This window comes from Scardinius erythrophthalmus (assembly GCF_964197995.2).
Source record: "Scardinius erythrophthalmus genome assembly, chromosome: 17".
Classification (NCBI taxonomy): domain Eukaryota; kingdom Metazoa; phylum Chordata; class Actinopteri; order Cypriniformes; family Leuciscidae; genus Scardinius; species Scardinius erythrophthalmus.
The window spans coordinates 10,420,531-10,431,871 of NC_138237.1; positions in this window are offsets into that span (position 1 = coordinate 10,420,531).

Consider the following 11,341-nt stretch of genomic DNA (forward strand, 5'->3'; position numbering starts at 1 on the left):
TCGCGCATTTGCAATCACGCCACCGGCCTCGTGCCGTCCTCCCACGGCCCTTGACCTCGTCCTGCTCGCCACAACCATGAGCTGGGATGGAGATCTTCACAACGGCACACGGGGCTGAACTTCTCCTTCCTCCACCACAGCAACATGGACTGGGAGACCTGTACAGAGCTTTACACACAGCAGATCAGATTATTTCCTGACGCCCCACCGGGCTAGCCGATCCCCGGCAATGATTTCAGAGTGATGGTAACGTTAATTCTCCCACACTCGTGCATGCATCAAACACTTTAAATCCTTACACGTGCTCACTTCAATCTTCAGACACTGCAATGACACACTACCTCACGGTGAACAGTAAGCCTTCACTCCGTCTTGCCAGGGCCAGCCAATCCACAGCCGTGATCTTCAAAGGGGGATATCAGATTACACGAGCGATACGAGAATCGGGTCTCACTCATCCGCTTTGACGACACATAGCAAAAGAACGCGCTGGCAGCAAACACACGTCAGTTACTAAAATACTCTTCCTGAACACAAAATATGTTATCTCTCACACAGTTGCCATTCGTGTACTTAACTTCTCTCACGACGATAACATGTACATCCAGCAATGCTTTCACTCGCTCCACTCTCCCAGTCCTACTTGCCAGTCACTCGCCCGCTCTTGATCCTTCGCCGTCCTTGCGTTTCCCAGCACTAGACCACTGTCTCCTAATCGTGACTCACGCTTTGATCGCAACTGCTCCCCCCTGCATCCTCCAGCCACTACTTTTAAATCCCCTATTGGAGACACGCACAATGGATGCTTGATTAATCCACTGCAGCTGCCGCTTGTCAACACAGTCAGCCATGACATGCCGCCGGAACCGGCCTGGTGCCACGCCGGAAGTCTCTCCCCAGGGAAATTCGTTCTGCTTTCGTAGTTCCCTCTTTTTTCACTCGGTGACAGTTACATTTTGAAGCATTTTATCTAAAATTTAAGCACTTTTCAAACCTTAAACACATAAAAATTCAAGCACTTTCAAGGATTGCAAGCATCCGTACGAACCCTGCACATTACTCACTATTTACACTACTCACTATAATTACACGTCTTACATCACTTTACTCGCTTAATACACTGCTTACTTATACTGAAATTTCGCTCTTCTCTCTTTCAAAGTAGCAAAGTGATCAATTACTCTCTCATTGAAAGCAGGCATGTTCCTGACTAGTTCCCTCTCCATGGAAAGCATAGAATTAACTGCGCTCGCCATGACGTTGTTCAAGTTCAACTGGCCTCAACTCGCGAGATGTCCCAACAGTCTCTCTCGCTCTTGTTCTCGTTCTCGTTCTCGTTCTCTTTTTTATTTTTGTTTTTTAGGGTGTATTCACACCTGCCTCGTTCGGTTCGATTGAATCGAACTCTAGTTCGTTTCCCCCCTTGGTGCGGACCTTTTGGGCAGGTGTGAATACAGCAATCGAACTCGGGTGCGGACCAAACAATCGAACCGAGACCCAGCTGAAGAGGTGGTCTCGGTACGGTTCCAAACGAACTCTGGTACGGTTCGTTTATGGTGTGAACATGAACCGACCCAACTGCAGAAAACTGCGTCTTTTTATTTGACTGCTCTTATGAGGATACTTAACAAAACGGACATTTTGGCATAATGGTGTCTAAAGCGAGCGAGCTAGAGCGCGCGCACGGCAGAGAGAGGGAGCGAGAGACCTTGCGTTGCGTGTGTGTGCCGTGCCTCACGAAGCGCATGTAAAGACCCAAGTCAGTGCGGGCGGGCTTTTATCTATACCATATAGTTTCTTCATATTGCGTTTGTAGAGAATAACACCAAATCAGTAAAATAACAAATATTACATAACGAAATATCTCCATGCTGAGCCTGTTTGTGCACTTCCTGCTTTTCCCTGCTTGAGAATTCCTGTCCAATGAATGGACGACCTTAGCACACGTGTGGTTTTGTTTACACATTTTGGTTCACTTGCAAAAAGAACAGTGTGAAAGCGAACCGTACCAAACAAAAAAAATCAACATTCTATTTGGTCCGGACCAAAGCAAGTGAACTATCGGACATTCCTGGTGTGAATACACCCTTAATCACATTTGATAAAGATATTAAAGTAGTGTTTCATTTTTTCTTGTTGTTCAAATTCAAAATTCTTTTCAAATATTATTTGTCACTTAATCTTAAATAGTGTATGTTTGTTCCCACCAATCGCTGCACAAGTTGAGGATACGTATGATGAAGTAAGCACATTAGTGTGAGCCCTCCTGGAACCCATAGAGAATGCATTGCAGTGCCTGCAGTTCGAAAAAAAACATCTTTGAATGTAAGTCTATGGGAACACTCTGGCCGATTCTCAGCCAGAGTGAAATCGCCCAAAAAGAGGTGGTACTCCACAGAACGTGACATGATGCTGATTGGAATATATCCAGTGGCAGAACATACAGTGACGGCTAGCGTAACACTGTGGTTGAATGAGATTGTGAATGTGATTGAAAAAGTCCCTTTCACACTTTGGTGGTGCGTCGCCCAATCACCCTAATTAAGAAACCGCCCCTGATAAAAGCCATGCTCACAGTAGTTATTAGAATGAGATAAAATGCTCTTCTCTTCATGTGGTGTGTCTTCTCTTCATTTCCTCCTCTTTCTCTCTCCCTCTCTCTCCTGGTCCTGACTGCTTCAGAGCTCTGAGAACAGCCACAAGACAAAACAACTGGATGGAGAAGAAGATGAGGAACTGCAGCAAGAAGAACCAAATATATGTCTTCAGATTAGATAATATTTGTATGGTCATAGCAGCCAAACTGGATCCAAGAGTGGTTATCCAGACAGCAATGCAGCAGATCACTCTATATCTGAGAGGTTTGAACTTCAGAAAGGTTACAGGATGAACCACTGCCAGGTAACGCTCAACACAGATCAGACACTGAAACAGAGGACGGCCAGTGAGAATTAGTCCTTGTAGAAACAGCATTAAAAGTGAGAGACTTGAAAAGCAAATAGTCAGTGTAGAGACTAAACGACTCAGACAGGTACCATTCTCACACATAGAGAGATTGAGGATGAAGAACGAAGAGACGTTACGTCGGATGACGACGAATAGGGTTTCGCTTAGAAAGCCTCTCACCTTCGAGTATACAAAACAAGCCAATGGCAAGAAAAATCCTCGAGAGGGGATACTTTGGCTGATGGCCAGGGTGATCTAAGGGTTATGGTGTGGCATAATTCCGACGAGCTTTCCCCGGGCCACGCCTACCTCCACATCACAAACCGTGTGGCTTCCGTGTGTGCCTGGTTCCTGGTTCGGGGCTCCAGCAGATGGTGTCATGTCACTCACAGCATCACAAGGCGGGCTTGATTCCTCTGGAAATGAGGATTCGACTGCGTTGCCTCCCTCGGGAGTGTCAGCGTTAGTCGAGTCAGATCCAGAGCTGATAGCCATGCTTTCCCGGGCAACTGAAAGCATCGGTTGGAGTGGCACCCTCCCCCACCAAGCGCTGTAGGCTTACGATTGGTTCCTGGGCGCGTGTTGCTCTACAGCACTCGCTGTCAGCGCCTTTCTCCTGGACGTGCATCAGGAGGCCTCCGGCTCGCGAGGGTCCCCGTGACTTATCGCGGCCCGTGGGCGTCCTCTGCCTTCGCTGCACTCGATCGCATGGCGATCATGGGCTGTATGTTTTCTGTCACTATCGTGGCACAGGCATGCAGTGGTGTGTCGCCTTCGCCTTCGAGGCAGTGCTGACTCGGGAGTTCTGTCAGACCAGGCTGCCGTGGAACACTGGTCCTTCCAGGATCATCTGAAGAAGGCCTTAGTCTTCTCTATCGAGCGAGCACATGTCCGAGTCATAGCTGCGTCCCTTGCAACCAAGACTTTCAACCTCTCCCGTCCCGGGAGACGCACCTGACCTTCTCTGTAATATTACATCAAGTGAGCCTTTTTAAACTTCGCGGCACTGGAAGATGCAGCGGAAAACAGGACACTACTCTCGCTTCCTGCCTCAGCATCACTCGGAAGAGCACAGAATTCTGCAAGTACATTATCTGATAAAAGCTTTCCAGGTGTCTCGTGAACCTAGGTTTCTGTATGTAATAATTACTAGCTTTTCCCTTCTCTCTATTTCTTCCTTTCTTTCATTTCATTCTGATCACTTATGTTATTGTTTGGTTATATGTTTGTTTGTTTATTGTTTGCATTTTTTACGTACGTTTATATTCGTAGCTCATATAATCTCTAGTTTTGCATTTATTAAAATTCATAAATACTTTTCACTGTCTCCGTGTTTGCAAAATCCACCTTATAAGTCAATGAATCTAAAAGATCTAAGCTACAAGCTCGATATTAGACTACATTCAGTAGTTTTAATTAATAAACTGAGAAAGTTTGATGTCCGTGGCCAGGACATAAACTCTCTCGAAGTTTGTGAATACCTCTTCTTGACTGTAATGATTTTACATTCGTTTCGCTGGACGAATTAAATGTTGGTCAGACCAGTTACAGAACAAGGTAATCTCGATAATTGATAAAATAAATGTACATGCGACTTATGAATTATGACCATGAGTCATAAATATTAATATTCCCAAGATTCCCCATATTCTTGAGCTAATTCATATTTACCCAGAGTCGTAAATGCTACACATTTGTATAATTTACACAAAGAGGTTACAGCTAGTAAAATCAGTGGATTGGAAAGGCAGGATGAAACATGGTTTACCAGACTGAGGATGGGATATACAAGTTTAAATAGTGGATTACATATTATAGGGAAACATCCGACTGGAGTATGCACAAATTGTGGAGTAATAGAAAATGTAAAACACATACTTATAGATTGTATTCAACACACCAGAGAAAGGGAAAATATGATGAGAGCGGTAAAGAAAGATTTAACAATGGAAAATTTATTGAGTATAACCAGCACACAGTCTACAGTTAGGGCGGTTATAACTTTTCTTAAAGAAACCCAATTAGCAAGTAGAATTTAGTTTTTTTTTTTTTTTTTTGGGGGGGGGGGGAGGTTGAGGAGCTCAGGGTGGAAGCTGGAGGAGCTGAACACGCAGCGCAAGCTGAAGCTTGGGCTTGTTTTTTTTTTTTTTTTTTTTTTTTGATGACGTCTTAATTTGATCACACCTCAGTCCAGTAGATGGCGGTAATGCACTATGATTGCAAGCTGCCAATAAAAATTTACAGAGGAAGAACATGGCACAGGACAGGAAATAACAAAAATCCACACAAGACACAAGACAGGAATCATGACAGGAACATTTTGCTGTATATACTTGTTTGCTATGTAAATGTTTATTGTGTCAGTGAATACATTGACATTTTTTTATTTTATTATTCTTTTTAATTAAATATTAGCTCTTTCATTGGACCTTTCAGTGGTCAAGAATTGCATGTGGATGCAGGGGTTTAGACAGAGACTTTTTTTTTTTTTTTTATTGTTCAAAAGAAAGGTACTCAAACACTTTAAACCAATCTCTGTGGCAACCCTCAATATGGAAAAATGAGACTAAATCACTGTTGAATTTTTTTAGAAAAAAGAAAAAAAAAACATTACAAAATTGTTCAATCAATTATATCTAAAGAACATGCTCTACCAACTAAAAAATACTAAAATCTAAAATGACTAAATTTAGTATTAAATTAAACAGATAATTAATCAAATTTTAGATTAAAGTTGTTTAATATAACATTTAGAAAGTAGAGTAACTGGATTTAGTAAAAAAATTACAATTGCAGGTCTCATGAGGAACAGAGGCAGTTTTCCAGTGCGGTGAAGATAAAGAACAGGCTGAACGAAACCAGCCAGCACATAACAAACCAAGCCAGGGATCTAATAAGTATGATCATTCTGTTGTGTTAGAATGGTACAGAATCCTGTGATAGTATATGGGACATACAGTATATAAAAGCCATGCTTACAGTAGTTATTAGAATGAAATGAAATGCTCTTCTCTTCATGTGGTTTTCCTCCTCTTTCTCTCTCCCTCTCGCTCCTGGTCCTGACTGCTTCAGAGCTCTGAGAACAGCCACAAGACAAAACAACTGGATGGAGAGGTAGAGGAACTGTGTTGAGAAGAACCATATGTGTAGTTGAATGTTTTGTGAGATTGTAATAAATAAACAATAGAAACAGGAGCCAAGATTAATTATCCAGACAACAGTGCAGCAGATCACTCTCTATCTGAGAGGTTTGTACTTCAGAAATGTTACAGGATGGACCACTGCCAGGTAATGCTCAACACAGATCAGACACTTAAACAGAGGACGACCAGTGTGAATTAGTTCTTGTAGAAATAGCGGTAACAATGAGAGACTTGAAAAGTATATTGGCGGTATAGAGAGCAAACCATTCAGACAGGTACCAATCTCACAAGTAGAGAGATTGAGGTTAAAGAACTCTGATGCAACTCCACTTCCTGTTCCAATGACGATGAGCCATATAACATAGATGTTTGTAGGAAGACCAAACAGGATATTCATGCTGTGTACTCAGATTTCCACAAAGCCCATTGGCCCAATAAACTGAGTTGTGGAGTTTGTACATGTTTCAGGTGTGGTGAAGGTCACTGGAGGGTTATTCATCTCTGTATTTGTCTTCTCAGTTCAGCAGCTCACAAACCAAACTGTATATAATATTACAACTGTTATCTTTTTTAAGGAGAACTATAATGAACCAGTTAAGTCAATAAGGTAAACATAACATTTAAATACATTCATCCAGTTATCTACATAATACGATTTTGGAGTTCATCATTTAAACTCAAATAAAAAACATCATTATTATACATATACATCATGTATTTAACTATAAATGCAATGATATTTTCACATCTATTATATTGCGTCACATCATGGTCACAAGCCTCTCCAACTAAATTAAAGAAAGCATAAGCTTCTTTGCTTTGACAGTTTTATTGATTTTAATCAATATAGTGGTTTTCAAATGTCTAAATAATCATGTTTCACCACTGTTTTCTAAATTAGTCTGTAGGCGTCAAAGTTTTCATAGGCGAACACACGAGCCACTATCAGAGGTGACTGTCTTGTCCCAAAGTACAAGACCTCTTTTGGTCAGTCTGCATTCTCTACAAAGGGACCAAAACGTACTAGGTTACTAACGTAACCTCGGTTCTCTCTAGAAGAGGGAACGAGTACTGCGTAATATCTTATGCTAGAGGAAAATCTCTTTTCAGTGAGATATTGAAGCCAAAAATTATCCTTCATTTTGTAATAATGTAAAACGCGTTGCAGCAGCATGCAGACATAGGCGAGACAGCTAGCGCACATTGGCTGCCCTGCGGCAACTGCAGCAGCCTATTGAGAGAGGTCCCTCGCGCCCACTACGTTACGAACACAGTGTAAAACGCTGTGTGTGCTGAGATCCAACACCAAAGTTCCAAGGGCAGGTGCCCGGGGCTCATATAGTGCATGACCACCAGGGACTCGCAGAGAGTCCGGGAAAGAGGGGCTAGAACAGCATCATTCCCATAATAAGTAGCGTCCTATTAGGAGCCAATTATATCAAGTGTTCCACACAGTCAGGGTGAAAACTCGGCCTGAACTGATGAATAATAAGGGTCTTATATTAGACCGAAAACAGCTTAGCCTGCAAAGCGGGAACTTTTAGGTTATAAAACCTTATAAATGTAGACGGGGAGGCCCAGCCTGCCGCCGTACAGATATCTTGCAAGGCAATCCCGCTAGACCAAGGCCATAACGAGGCCATGCCTCTTGTGGAGTGCGCTCTGACACCTAACGGGCACTTAGAAGTGTAAGCCAGCGCTGTAGCATCAACTATCCACCTGGATAGGCTCTGTTTCGACGCGGCTAGTTCCTTAGAACGTCCACTGAACGAGACAAAGAGCTGTTCCATCTGTCTGAAAACAGACGAGCGAGACACATAAGCCCTTAAAGCCCTGACCAGGCAAAGGAAGCTCGCGTCCTTTTCCTCATTAGAGACCGGCAGGGCCGACAGGGAAATCACCTGAAATCACCTTTGCCCTAAACGGTGTGTTGAGGGATTTAGGAACGTACCCATGCCTTGGTTTGAGTATGACTCTCGAGTCATTTGGCCCAAACTCCATACATGTCGCGCTCACGGAGAGCGTTTGCAAGTCCCCTATCCGCTTTACAGAAGCGAGAGCCAGAAGAAATGCTGTCTTGAAAGACAAGTGTTTAATGTCTATTGTTTGGATTGGCTCGAATGGGGCACCTTTCATGGCTTCCAGGACCATAGAAAAGTCCCACATGGGAACTGAGGGAGGACTGGGAGGATTTAACCTCATAGCTCCCCTAAGGAAGCGAATGACCAGATCGCTCCTTCCAAGTGACTGGCCAAGCGCCGGTTTAGTAAACGTTGCTATGGCCGCCACGTAAACCTTGAGCGTGGATGGGGTTCTGCCCTTATCCAGTAGCTCTTGCAGGAAGGAGAGAACCTCCGCCACCCCACAGTCTGGGGGTGATAAGTCACTGGGCTGTGCACCAGCTAGAGAACACAGACCATTTTGAGGAATAAAGCCATCTCGTAGAGGGGGCCCTAGCATGCATAATCGTGTTTAACACTCCCTCCGGTTAGTGGGTACCCGTTGATGGGCCCACGCATGTAGGGACCAAAGCTCCGGGCGAGGATGCCAGATCGAGCCCTTGGCCTGAGAGAGGAGGTCCCTCCTCACTGGTATCGGCCATGGGGCAGTGCTTGTCAGCCGCATCAGGACCGGGAACCAAGCCTGGTTCTTCCAGAACGGAGCCACTAACAGCACTGAGCATCCGCTTTCCCTGATCCGCTCTAATACCTGAGGTAGGAGCGTGACGGGGGGAAAAGCATAGAGCGGGCAGCGGGGCCAGACATGAGCCAGCGCATCCCTGCTCTTGGAGAAAAACTCCGTACAGTGAGCGTTTTCTTGAGACGCAAACAGGTCTACTTCCGCTCTGCCGAATGTCTCCCACAGCAGCTGGACTGTCTGCGGGTGTAGAGACCATTCTCCTGCTGGAACATTGTTCCTGGACAGTCTGTCTGGTCCCACATTCAGGTGGCCAGGCATGTGCGCTGCTCTCAATGAGCGCAGATTGTGCTGAGCCCAGACCAAGAGGCGCTCCGTCAGCCTGTAAAGGTTTCGGGACCTGATACCTCCTTGGCGATTTATATAGGCCACCACTGACATGTTGTCCGAACGGACCAAGACGTGGTGTCCTTCTATCTGGGGACGAAAGCGCCTCAGCGCGTCGTCGACTGCCATCATTTCCAAGCAGTTTATGTGTAGAAGCTAAATAAAAGATAGATAAAGCTAGATAAGGGCTCTATGGCCCTTTTGCTCAACAGTTTCGCAATTTCGGTACGAAGTAGATGTGCTACCTCTTTTTCTACCGTAGTTTCGATTCGCGCCGTGCAACGACAGGGGCGTCGAGCGAACTGTAGCGAATAGCCTCTTTTTATAATGTTCAGCACCCATTCTGATACCCCGGGAAGCTTTGCCCACGCATTTGCATGAATAGCTTAGGGCTGAATGAGATCTGGGCTCTGGCCGTGACATAGTGGCGGCCGGAGAGCTTCGGTGTGCTTTAACATAGACGCCGTGCTTGCTGCTCAATCTTTGACCGGGGCCCACACGGGGGGCGGCGGCTGGCAGAGCGAGAGCGCGGTCCCGGGCCTCGGGCCTGTCGACGCTGTGAGGTGGCGGCGGGCGGGGGCTGCGGCTGGGAGCTTCGAGCAGACGGCTTTTTAGAGCGGCCTGTTGCGGAGCTGGAGCGCTTTGGCAGAAAATGTTTCATGGCCTGTGACGTTTTCTGCACCTCGGCGAATCTGTCCGTGAAATCCTTGATGGACAATCCAAAGAGGCCTGCAGGAGAGATGGGGCGTCGAGGAACACGGTGCGCTCCGAGTCCGGCATCTCAGAGAGCGTCAACCATAAATGTCTCTCAGCAATGGTGAGAGAGGCCATGTTCCGCCCTATGGCCTGAGCAGCGGATTTAGTGGCGCGGAGTGCAAGATCCGTAGCGTTTCTTAAATCCGCCAAGGTGATAGCTTCCGGTCCTTCCTCATCCAGTTTGTGGAGAAGGTCGGCCTGGAAGATCTGCAGGGTGGCCATTGGCAAGCTTTGGAAGGTAGCGCCGTCTTAGCGCGCCGTCCAGCAGAGGGCGGGCAAAGATGGGCCGCTACAGCTTCTTCCACCAGAGGAAGAGAATGGTGGTCTCTGTTTTTAGCACCGTCCACCATGGAGAATGCTGCTGAAACAGAGGTACATAACCTGGCTGAGAATGGGGCACTCCAAGACTTCGCGAGTTCTTCATGAAGCTCAGGAAGAAATGGAGCGGGTCTTGAAGGCGACGAAACGCGGTCTCTTTGCAGAAAAAGACCATCCAGCCGGTTGTGTGCAGGCTCCACGGGCGTCGACCACTCGCGGCCGATGCTCTCCACGGCCTGTGTGAGCAGACGCGTCAGCTCTGCTTCGATGCTAGCCCTTTTCCTGGAAGGCTCGCGAGCAGAGGGGGCGAGATCCACAGAGCTCGACCAATCCTCACTGCCCGACGCCAGGATAGAGCAGCTGTCCTCCTCTACAGATGCCACTTCTTCGTCGTCATCCAAAACGGAAGCGGCAGCAAATGGCGGCCGCTGTCCGGGAGTGAGAGACTCGGGTGAAGCAGGCGGCGAAGCTGGCAGATCGGTGGGAGGAGGTTCCGGGACCCGCTGAGCACAACGCTTTTTACGGCGCGGCACCGCAGCGGGTGGAGGTGCAGTCTCGGAGAAGAATGCCAGGCGAGTCCTCAGAGTCACCATAGGCAATAGCTCGCAGTGAGGGCATCCGCCGTCAGCGAGCGCGAGAGCTGCATGATCGAGTGTGAGTCGCGGCGGCAACACACTAGCAGTGAAAGGATATAGTGTGCCGGACAGCGCAGCAGGAACGGCGGCTAAAGGCGGCGCGGCCAGCGGCTTCAGATGCAAGGCTCGTCCCGCTGAAAAGGCTCTTTCTGACGGCGCAGCTTCTTCTCTCAGGATCCAGCGATGCGTGAGCTCCGCTGAAGAGATGAAAAATCAGATTACCAGCCTGTTCGAGCTATATTTATAGGCCCAGACCACGCCCGTTTCGGCGGGACGTGACGCAGTGGGCACAAAGCGCCCCCATTGGTTCTGGCGTCACCACGGGGCCTCTCAATAGGCTGCTGCAGTTGCCGCAGGGCACCCAATAGGCGTGCGAGCCATCTTGCCTGTGTCTGCGTGCTGCTGCAACTCGTTTTATGTTATTCCAAAATTAAGGATAATTTCTGGCTTCAGTATCTCGCGGAAAAGAGATTTCCCCATAGCGTAAGATATTACGCAGTACGAGAGAACCTTTCGTAA